We start from the raw sequence: 12,248 nt of genomic DNA, 5'->3' as shown, positions 1-12,248 counted from the left end.
CTACGCCACCTGACCGCCCGGGAAAGTGTTTTAATGCTTTATTTCTTTGTAAAAGGCAGCTCCTGAGGAAATATGTGTTATTTTTTACCTTCCATAAACGCAACCGTTTGTACTTGTAGTGTGGTAGTGAAAAGGTTAACCTTATGTACAGTAGTGTGGGAGTGAAAGGGTTAAGTGTTTGCATCTGTAGTGTGGTAGTGAAAGGGTTAACCATCCGTAGCGTCGTTGTGAAAGGGTTAACGCTTTGTCGTCTGGCAGTGAAAGGGTTAACCGTCTGTATTGTTGCAGTGAAAGGGTTAGCCCTTTGGTAGTTTGGTAGTGAAAGGGTCAATATGGGCCATTGGAGGAATGAAGTCCAATTTGATGGCTGTGTGTGGACATATGTGATGTAATGTTTGTAACCACAGAACCTGTATGGAGGCATAATGTGACATCGTTCAAATCTATCGTATCGTATTATGGTGATTTCCATTGGAAAACCTAAGATGTGTTCATTATGAATCAAATAATAATAATAATCATAATAATAATAATGATGTCTCCACTACATCTATGGCTGTGACTGAGAGGGTTTTCTCGCCTTGCTTCAGCCATTGGGCTAATTTCATTGTTCATACAAAAAAACAAAGCAGTCTTTGAGAGTGGCATCAGGAGTACTACCTAAAGTGTTCATGTATTTGTTTGTTTTTGTTTGTATTGTGATGTTTTGTTTTTGTGTTGGGAGTGGTGTGGTGTGCGGACCTGGGGCGCGGGGGGGCATTGTTTGTCTTTGTGATTTTTCTATCCTAAAGGAAAACGAATAAACATCGTTTAGGATACATGTTTTATTTACTTCAGCCTCAAAGTGAACATTTGAACTTTAATGTAAGGGTATCACAATTATTCTCCCCAACATTACTCTAAATTAATATTTAAAACCGGTTAAGAAAGAGCAACTCTCTCCCGGGCAGAACGCACCCAGGCCCTCCACGTGTCCCTTTTATACTCCCCTGGCCCCCCTGGAGACATTCTTCTTCACACCACTGCTGGCATGCAATAATACAAATAATAAATCCTGTATCACCGCAAGCCATCACAACAAACAAGTCTAGCGGGTGAATATGGGTGCTTCCGGCTGGGGGAGCAGGATGTGTGTATCACCTCACTCATCTAGCAGTACAGCGTTTATGGTGGTTGGGGGGGCGGGGGGGGCTGGGCATCCCTGCCTAATTGTCTGTGTATCAAGGGTTGTTGTTGCATGGCTAACATTAGTGTTCCATCATCTTTATGTGCTCTCTCTCAGTTAGGAAAATGTGCCAGAATAGCGTCCTGTCACTACACAGACTAATTGATACAGTGCCCCCATAACCTAAAAATTATTCCTGGTCTGTTAAGTAAGTCTATGGCAAAATCATTTTAGATAGATAATAAACTGTTTTTAAAACTCACTAATTGAGACAGTTGGGCCGCTGTCTGGATAATGGATGGGATGTGTGTTAGCAGGCTGAACTATGTCCTAGTTTTTTGTACTGCTCTTACCCAATTTAGACACAAAGGGAAGGAGGGTACGGGGGGGGGGGGGGGGGGGGGGGGGCGTATAGAGACTTTGATTAGGAAAGTCTTAGGGCTCATAAGGGTGAATAGAGTTTTTTTCCCCTCTCTCAAAGGCACACTTTGATTTCTCTGGAGAGTGCCACCAGAAGTTCATGTGGTGATCGTTCTCAGGTGCATGGTTTCTTGTGGAACAACTACGGAGGAGGAGGAGGAGGAGGAGGAGGAGGAGGAGGAGGAGGAGGAGGAGGAGGAGGAGGAAAACACCCATATGGTTGTATGTCTGGCCACAAAATGTTTGCTGGTAATATGGTAAAACACTTTAGATGTTTGGGAGTTGAAATATTTCCTACCATAAGCCAAACGGTGAAGCACAATTACATAAAAATCCAAAACAAAATCAAATACGACCTTGTCAGGTGGTCAAAACTTAAAAACTCAGTACAGGCACGGATATCAATAATTAAGATGGACGTCCTACCCAGAATCAACTTCTTCAGCTCAATGCTACCGTTACCCCCTCCAAAGGGTTACTGGAAAGAATTACACTCCTCCACATACAAATGTATTTGGAATAACAAACCACCACGTATAAAAAGATCCACCGCACAGAGAAACAAAGCAGACGGTGGTATGGCATTTCCAGATTTCTACCACTATTTTAAGGCGTACACTTTAAGACCACTAACAACATGGTTTGACCCCCAAGCATCAGTATCCTGGAGAAATTTTGAAGAAAATATAGTAGCTCCATATAGGCTGAAGGACATAGTATACACCAAATGATCAATTAAGCAATGCAAACGGAAATTTGGCCCCATAATCACTCATGCGATCCGGATATGGCGTGAAACACAAAAAAAAAATGATATCCCACATAAATGGCATAATCATACTCCCTTATTCAATAACAATGCACTCTTGATTGGAAAACAACCTATAAGATTCCCTAGATGGGAAAAGCAAGGCATACACTCATTAGGAGACGTTTTCAACAAACAGGGTTTTTGTAGTTTCGATGAAATACACAATTTTTTTTTCAGATTTTACTAACAGCCTCAATTTTACAAAAATTTTCAGATTTGACTAACGGCCATAAATTACTAACGGCATCGTATAAAACCCTCCACCTAGACTCTATTTGGAGGAGGGATATACCAGACCTGGAAATAGACTTTGAGTGGCAAGAAGCCTGGGCAAATGTTCGACTTGCATCAAGGAACCCGGACCATCAACAAATCAATCTTAACTATATCCATAGGACATATTTGACTCCTATAAGACTGAACAGAATGGGTCTTAAACAAGACTCCAAATGCTCCTTATGTACAAATGGGGACGAGGGGACATTTATGCACATGTACTGGGACTGCCCACCAGTTAAGATATTCTGGAAAGAAGTGACCCAGCAATTATCAAATCTCTTAATTCTGAATATACCTGTACACCCCTCTGTATTACTGCTGAATGATGTTTTTGAATATGCAGAACATCCACAGCGAAAGAGATTGGTTTTATCTGGTATCACAGTGGCTAAAAAACTGATAGCATCACGATGGTTTCAACCGGAAAAAATTTGCCGGAAGGTCTGGATTCTTACATATGTCGATGTGATTTATCAAGAAATATCTACAGCAAGAATTTTGGGTCTCAATTAATCCAAAATGACAATGTGGTTAGAAGTGGTGGAGAGAATAAAAGCTAGCATATAATGGTAGTGTATGGTTAGGAACAAGTTATGGATTATCCAATGGGGGGTCCGGGAGGGGGGGGGGTACGAGCTAGAGCATATGTGTATAGGTTTTTAGATAACAGGTATTAGGGGTATATCCTGTATAAGACAATTAACTAAATGGTGATTTCATTGGATGTGCACTGTCAACTAATGCTTGTATATCTTATCGTGTGTTGTCATGTTTGTTTATGTGTTTGTTTAAAAAATAATAAAAAAATAAAATACAAAAAAAAAATTGCTGGCAATGAGGGCAAGAAAAGGGAGCATTTAATGATTGCTGTTATGACAGAGGATACTGAAGGGGTAATCTGTGGTCATCATATACAATCAACTGTGCTTCACTCGTTTGCTCTTTGCAGTGTCATAAAAGCCATCCAAGCAGCGAGGAGATCAAACTTTGGACTCAAGGATCATTTTGAGAATTTAACCCTTGCACCGAAGAACCATGTAAGTCCCTTTTGAAATGATTTGGACAGCCCGCGCAGTTTGAAGTTGGGATGCAAATCTAAATCACTGGGAATGTGATATATCACAAGAACCTACATGTACTTAACCTCGACTGGCTTTAACTACGAATGAACACAACACTCTTACCATCTTTAGATAATAATGTTTGAAAACATCATTCCTCTGAATGCTTAAAAACAGACATATAAGGTTCTTTGTCTGAGGTACTCAATTGTCTGTCTCAACGCTGAGCTTTAAATCATTTGCGTGATTCTCTGCGTCATCACACTGGGAAACTAAATATATAAAGACCTAATTACATACTAACTCAATGGGTTCAAAATTGATATGCCCTTTTAATATAAAAAAAAAATGTTACATGAGTAAAAAACGAAAGGGATGCAAACTACTACTTGACTTCTCTTCATCCCTATGGCAACAAAAGCAACACACGAGTCGTGAATTAAAAACATCGTTAACACGTGGTCTTTCATGTTCGTGAGGAGGCAATGCCTCACTGTCAACCTTTTCATTATTTATTTTTGCCTTAGCCACTGTGGTGCACAGATAAAGCATTTATTGTTCTTTGATAAGGCTAAGAGAATAAGGAGAAGAGGAAGAATTGGATAGAGAGAGAGAGAGAGAGAGAGAGAGAGAGAGAGAGAGAGAGAGAGAGAGAGAGAGAGAGAGAGAGAGAGAGAGAGAGAGAGAGAGAGAGAGAGAGAGAGAGAGAGAGGGGGGGGGGGGAACCTGGCACAAATGGAGGCCAAACACTGCCAAAAAAGAACTCCGCTTATCAGTTGGTTTTAAGAACTGAGGGTTTACTCGAGTAAATCGGCACAATTAGCGCCCTGGAAAGAAAAACAGACTTATTTTCAAACCTGTGATGTGAACAGTTGAAAAGGAACACTCCCCTTATTTACTTCATTCAAGTCTAGATCCTGATGCTTCAAATTACTTAATGTGTGTGTGTGTGTGTGTGTGTGTGTGTGTGTGTGTGTGTGTGTGTGTGTGTGTGTGTGTGTGTGTGTGTGTGTGTGTGTGTGTGTGTGTGTGTGTGTGTGTGTGTGTGCGTGCGTGCGTGCGTGCGTGCGTGCGTGCGTGCGTGCGTGCGTGCGTGCGTGTGTGTGTGTGTGTGCGTGCGTGTGTGTGTGTGTGTGTGTGCATGCAATGTGTATGTGTATGTGTGTCTGCATAATAGGGGAGATAAGGGCAGAGGGGGCAGACAGGCAAGGAAAGAAAGGTAAATAAACACAGCATCGGCGCTCCAGCTAACGCCGAAAAACCAACAAGCAGCTTCTGTTTTCCGCCAATAATTGTTTTTATTAGACAAATGGAAGCGCAACTGAGATATCAGCTCAGAGGCACTGTGTGGAATTCTGTAGCCCATGAAAAAGATACAATACATATGGTTCCTGGAGAGGAATCCTCCGCTTCCTACTGTGTGCAGTCTGCCTCCATCTGCTGCCAAGCGATTGTGCATCTTTCCAAACTTCTAAATTGCAATGTATTTCTTTTCTTCTGGTGGTTATACTCATTTAAAAAAAAATTTAAACATGAAATCATATCATTTCCTGTGGCACGTTCGCCCACGCTTTCAAGTAGTCCAATAATCGGCTTGCTCTCAAGCAGCTTTGGCAGGTGTTTCTCAAATCATTGGAGGAAGCGAGCGAAAGCTAAGTCCAGGTTCCAGCTAAAAGAAAGAGCTACACTTCAGAAGGTTGGCATCACTACAGAAAGCGTACTTCCTCTCCACACGCTTCTAATTTATTGGATGCTTGTTCCAACAATGGCAGCCAGAATCTATTAAAACAAACATCTGTCCATGAGAATTAGTACATAATCATTTTGCATAAGGGAGTGTATTTTCTTTTTAAATTCAAACCCCATTGAAGATAGTGCCAGATGTTTAGGAAAAATCCTAATTTGATTCCTTTTGAAAACACTCAAAAGTAAGTCGTTGGTGAGGCGTTCTTGATCAGTTACAATTAATGACATTTAACAGGTTTCCTAGGAATTGCTCTCGGTGATAATGAATGACGTTGTGAGGAAAAAATAATTGTCAGAAGACAAACATGACAAAACAAAAACGCAAACATTCACCCAGGAGTCAAGGTGAGTGTTTTGTCGGGAATTATCACTTATTTAAAGAAGCTGCCAGAAATCCATAAAGCAAAGACAAGCTGCGGTAAGAGATATCAAGACCAAACAAAGCCTGTGCGGCCAGATAAAACACTGCTTTGAAAAGTATGTACACAAGAGATAAAAACGGACAGGCGAGATACAAGCCAAGTTCTACAGTATAACACACCAGCCTATCCAAAGCCCTCTCTCTGGTTGCCACACAGACAATAGGCAGCCAGGGATGGTTAGAGGGTTAGTGGATTAGAATTCCCTTATATTTAGATATATTCTGTCTAAATATATTCTGTGACCTGTATGTCTTCTACTACCTGTACCTCCCCTCCCCCCACACCCATGCTGCTACAGTATGATGCCTGAATTTCCCCAAGGGGATCAATAAATAAATATCTTATCGTATCTTATCTTATATAGGAGGAAGGCCAAGTGGTCATCACCTTATATTTAGATATAGGAGGAAGGTCAAGTGGTTATCACCTTATATTTAGATATAGGAGGAAGGCCAAGTGGTCATCACCTTGTATTTAGATATAGGAGGAAGGCGGGCCCAGTGGTCATCACCTTATATTTAGATATAGGAGGAAGGCCCAGTGGTTATCATCACCTTATATTTAGATATAGGAGGAAGGCGGGCCCAGTGGTCATCACCTTATATTTAGATATAGGAGGAAGGCCCAGTGGTTATCATCACCTTATATTTAGATATAGGAGGAAGGCCCAGTGGTTATCACCTTATATTTAGATATAGGAGGAAGGCGGGCCCAGTGGTTATCACCTTATATTTAGATATAGGAGGAAGGCCCAGTGGTTATCACCTTATATTTAGATATAGGAGGAAGGCCAAGTGGTTATCACCTTATATTTAGATATAGGAGGAAGGCCAAGTGGTTATCACCTTATATTTAGATATAGGAGGAAGGCCAAGTGGTTATCACCTTATATTTAGATATAGGAGGAAGGCCAAGTGGTTATCACCTTGTATTTAGATATAGGAGGAAGGCAAAGTGGTTATCACCTTGTATTTAGATATAGGAGGAAGGCCCAGTGGTTATCACCTTATATTTAGATAGGAGGAAGGCCCAGTGGTCATCACCTTATATTTAGATATAGGAGGAAGGCCAAGTGGTTATCACCTTATATTTAGATATATGAGGAAGGACCAGTGGTAATCACATTATATTTAGATATAGGAGGAAGGCCAAGTGGTTATCACCTTATATTTAGATATAGGAGGAAGGCCAAGTGGTTATCACCTTGTATTTAGATATAGGAGGAAGGCGGGCCATGTGGTTCGCTAAGCCGTGGCTCTGCGATGCACAGCTCTATTGGTGACCACCTGCCGGGTTTAGAAAGAGGAAGGAGGCGACACATTCCGCAGAGAAAAGCTTGGCCGACAACTGTCCCACTATGAGTGATAAAGGGGGACCACTTAGGAGTGGATCAGGGGAGATTGGCGCCGCCATTTCAGATAAGGATCAGCCTGCGGGAACACCTTCCTAGCCCCACATAAATCCCTTCAGTGAAGAGCGGTCATGTCTCGTGTCTGATGCGGGAGGAAAGAAAGAGGGGGGAAAGACAACAACAACAACAACAACAACAACAACAAACAAAACAATGGCTGTCTGTTTATCTGAAATAAATGTCTCCATGGTGGTTGGTGTCAAGACGCAACATCTACTGTACAACTGCTACAAAAAAAAGGGGTTCTGTATTGTGTGATGAGTTGTGCACTATGCCATGTAGCCTGTGATGTGTGTGAGGTGATGTGTGCGTGTGCAGCCCAATCTTGCTTAAAATATGTAAATAAAGTACTAATCAACCACTTAATATGTGCCATGTGTAATATATTGTTATATATATGTTGTATGTGTACATATTGCAAATAAGTACATATACTGTTTACATTTTCAGAAAATGGATTTCTGAAGTTCCCCTGCTGAGGATAGAACCCTAACCTTAACCGTAACTTTATGTCTTAACCATAACCGTTAAAACTAACCTTAACTCTAACTATAATCATAGTTAGACAGTGGTGAGAGCAATGATTGTTGGAACCCTTTAATAGTCTGCTCAACCATTTGGAATAGCAAATCTTTAATAGAGTTGTTCCGATACCGATACCAGTATCGGAAATGCCGCCGATACTGCCTAAAATGCTGGTATCGGTATCGGCGAGTACCCTGCGCTCCGATACGATATGACGTAATTTATCAACAACAATGCGGTCTGCTGAGTGAGCATTATAAAACAAACGTGTGCTTAATCAACCGTGAATTAAAGTGTCAATGCCATTTGTCATTTTAACAGCAGATACTTTCTTAAATGCCACAGAGCGCTGTTGACGGGGGGGCTCTGGTGTTATTAGCATTAGCATTGGTGTTAACAGCTAACCGAAAGCTAGCGTTAAAGTTTTAGCTTTAACGTTAGCTTGGCTAAAGTTGGGGCTATTCATAATCCAGCAATAATGGCTGCAGACCTGCAAGCAACGTACAGCAAGTTGGCACAGGAGTATTCCAAGGTAAATCACCTTTTCAACAGTAACGTTACATTGTCTTTCCATCTACCGGTAGCTCATGTTAGATAACCTAGCTCACGCTAATGTCGTCACTGATGGACCTCGCTCACACAATTAATGACAGTAGTTAACCTAAACGGAGCCTTGTGGAAGCAAGTGTAGCAACGTATAATGTCCGCGTGGAACCAATGTGCCAACAACCTTTCCATGGGTGAACTCATTGAGATCGTTTTCAATTACTGATACTAATACTAATCTATACAATCACCTGTCATTGAATAAATACCATTACTTTATAGTTATTACTAAAAAAACTGTATATATAAAACAGTATCTGTATAATTTTTTATTTTTTTATATATAATTTATATAATATATATATATTTTTTATTTGTTTAATGTATGCACTGGTATCGGATCAGTATCGGTATCGGCCGATACCCAAAGCTTAGGTATCGGAATCGGATCGGGAAGGAAAAAATGGTATCGGAACATCTCAAATTTTGTGTCACTATCTCTCATTGAAAAATGTGTTAAACTTAACTGAGCCTTTTTGAGCCATCTCTACCATTCGGTTCACGTATGCTATGCCAAAGAAATCCACTAGATGGCACTCTGCTTTTTGACAGTAGCCTTCTCACTCAGTGTGCTACCAGCAAGTTAGAAACTGAAAAATTATTTTTGGCTGGATTTTCAAAGGTAAGCTTCGTTTTTTCAACACATTATAAATTATCATCTAACACATTACTTAACATAATTATGTAACTTGATGCAACACAAAAATGTTTTATAAGGTTCAAATATTTTTTTTAAAAGATGCTCTACCAGACGGCTGAGTGGACAATTTATGGTAATATTTTGCATGGAGAAGAAACTCAACCGTTTGGTAACTGTTTGGGGAAGTTATGCTAATCTCATTCAAATTGACTATTTTCTATTGAATAAAAACACTTCTGTTGATGCATTATTGTTAATATGTTACATTCATAGTGTTATTATACTGATTGTGTATGATTTTTGTAACAAACATGCTGACATTTATATATAATAGTGCATTTTCTCCCCCCTTCTGTTTCTGTGTTTTACAAATAATAGATGGATGTTAAATTATTTTATGGTTCAAGGCCACAGGGTTTTCTGGCCCTTGTACCAGAAGATCCTCAAGACTCTGAGGCTGATCTGAGTGATTATGATAACTCGATAGGGGATCCTGAATCCTGATTATCTGCCCAAACAAGCAGAGGTGATTGGGGATCTTTCCTTTGAATCTATGGATGAGGAGGAGATGCCCTCAACAAGCACATCTGCTAAGAAGAAGAAAAAAGGGAAAAACACCATAAAAACAGTCAACATGGAAGAGCTGAATGACACCCCTGACCCAAGGTCACCCCCAGGCACAAAGAAGAAGAAAATGACAGAAAAGAAAGAAAAAGAGGCCAGGATAATCTGGAAGCATGTAGATATTGAGGAATTCCAGGTTCCTGACTCAGTTTGTCACCCCAGATGCTGTCAAGACACCCTTCCATTACTTCAAAACACTTTTCACTGATGAGATGATTCATCATATTGCTCACCACACCAATCTGTACTCTGCCCAGGAGTTGGGGGATCCAGTCAAGACTAACTCTGGTGAGATTGAAGATTTCCTGGCTATACTACTTTTGATGGCCGTTTTCCACTTCCCGGCCATCGAGGACTACTGGCATCCCGAATCACGTATCAATGTGATAGCTGATATCATGCCGAAGAGGAGATTCATGCTGTTACGCCGCTACATTCACTTCAATGATAATCAGCAGTATGATGGCAGCCCTGACTGATTTGACAAAATCCGGCCTCTTTTTGAGATGCTTCGTAAGCAGTGTCTCCTCATCCCATCCACTTACAAACACAGTGTGGATGAAGTCATGGTGTCATATGAAGGTCAGGGCTAGATAGAAGGCACAAGGGCTGGCACTCTCCGCCAGTACATTGCCAATAAACCTGACAAGTGTGCCTTCAAGGCGTTCTGCCATGCCAGTTCATCTGGCATCATCCATGACCTATTGCTCTATCAAGGGCCGTCCACATTCTTCAATGTTGATCTAAGTGAGGAAGAGCAGGAGCCACCCCTAGGGAGCAAAGTGGTGACGATGTTATGCAAAACCATAGTTTGGGACATGTCCCTGTGGGTCCTTTTTTGTGAATTTGAGAGGGGTAAACAAATAGAGGCCCCATACTTTTTTGAAAACACATGTATCATTCAAAGTGATTGAATTGTACAAGTGAAGTGAAGTTCTTTTGATAATTTACACAGACCAGTTGAGAAGTACTGTAGGTACTAGTTCCCATGGGTACTTTTTTGTAACTGTGTCATTTCAAGTGTTGGAAGTTCTTTTGATAAAATAAAATGTACTTGACATGACTTGTTTTCCAGTAATTAAACTTTTTCTACTTAGTTACTTTTTTTTGTATGTGTAGGTATTAAATTATCATACAATTGTTATTATACATGTATCATTATGTATTAGGTACGTTTACCATCAAGCAGCATCTCAACCATTTGGTAGTGGCCTATATTTAAAAAACTGGGGGGTTGTGGAGAGTCACAGCCATGTGACCCTGCAATCGCCATCTCGTCCCCCCGTACAGACGCTAGAAAGACAGTGGAAAATGACAGAACAAGATGACAGAGGGGGTGTTGAGAGTCACAGTCAACGAGTGACACTTTGTATAATGACATCCTGTTCTCTCTGTCCCTAGTATGATTTAATAGGTTTATTGTATATATCTGTTTTAAATCTAGGCATATGTTACTGTAGGTGTCTAGATGTGATATGTATGTTCCCCCCATGTGTCTGACCTCCTATCACCATACCGAGGGGAAAGCTATTATACAACATTTAACTACAATGTGTGATGTGTAAACATATAACCAATAATTAAGTATATGCGTATAGACTATTCAGGCAGGAGGAACCGTGTATTGCTTCCATCTCAATACTGCAGGGCCTTTTCCTAGAATGTGTAGTAAAGGAGTAACCGGTTGGAATGTGAGGGCATGGAGAAGAGAGGGGCCACTATAGCCGTATAAACTATTTTTCACATGTAATAATTATGGAAACATATATACAGTTGGTATAAAGGTATATATATATAATGCTATATTAATTATATGTTTCATAATTATCTGCTTAAAAAGAATGATATGCTTGGCGATGATACCTACAGAAGGTATCATAACCCTTGCCTGTCCTGCCTGCATTCTCTTACTGATCTGCCTGTTCTGTACTGTTCTGCCTGTTTCTCTTACTGTTAGAGTGAGTCAGAACGAGAGAGGCCCCATGCAGTGGGGGAGTGACCGGCTGGAATGCAAGGCTAAGAAGAGGGAGCTCTAGTCAGAGGGGCATTGTATTCTTATGAATGACTTGATTTGATATGTAACTGCAAAGTAACAAATAACTGAAGGAGGGATATGACACGTACTGTACAATGATTGGAGCTATGTACTGATGATGGCGTGACGTGACGGACCTTATAAAAAGGCCGGCTCGCTGGAGACAGACAGATTTTGATTTTACAGAGATTTTGATGCAGGATTTTGCTTGCAGACACCAGCCGTGTTAGGCTATTGCGATCTTAGAGATGAGATGTTTTGTTTATATATTCTTTTTAACTGGATTGGACATTTCCAATGCAGTCTTTTTTTGTAACTTCATTGAAATAAAGATGACTTTTTTTATAATTATCCATTGAATTCTTGGATTGATTTCTGCCAGCAATGGGCCACGATGCTGGCCGCGCCCTGATTTCCTCTGAAGGTGACTATATGTACTGGCAGCATGTACTACAGATTGAGTTAAGCTAAAGTTACATATTATATATATATATATGCTATTG

At 40.5% G+C, this 12,248-nt stretch overlaps 1 protein-coding gene across 1 annotated transcript in view; it reads right to left on the bottom strand.

Annotated features, from left to right (window-relative positions):
• pcdh11 (protocadherin 11) overlaps nt 1–12,248 on the bottom strand; it is a gene marked incomplete at both ends in the record, with an annotated part of 348,724 nt that overhangs the window by 146,002 nt on the left and 190,474 nt on the right.

This window comes from Notolepis coatsorum (genome assembly GCF_963971535.1).
Source record: "Notolepis coatsorum genome assembly, chromosome: 16".
Lineage (NCBI taxonomy): Eukaryota > Metazoa > Chordata > Actinopteri > Aulopiformes > Paralepididae > Notolepis > Notolepis coatsorum.
The sequence above is the reverse complement of the archived record's forward strand: the minus strand, read 5'-3'. Positions and strand labels throughout refer to the sequence as shown.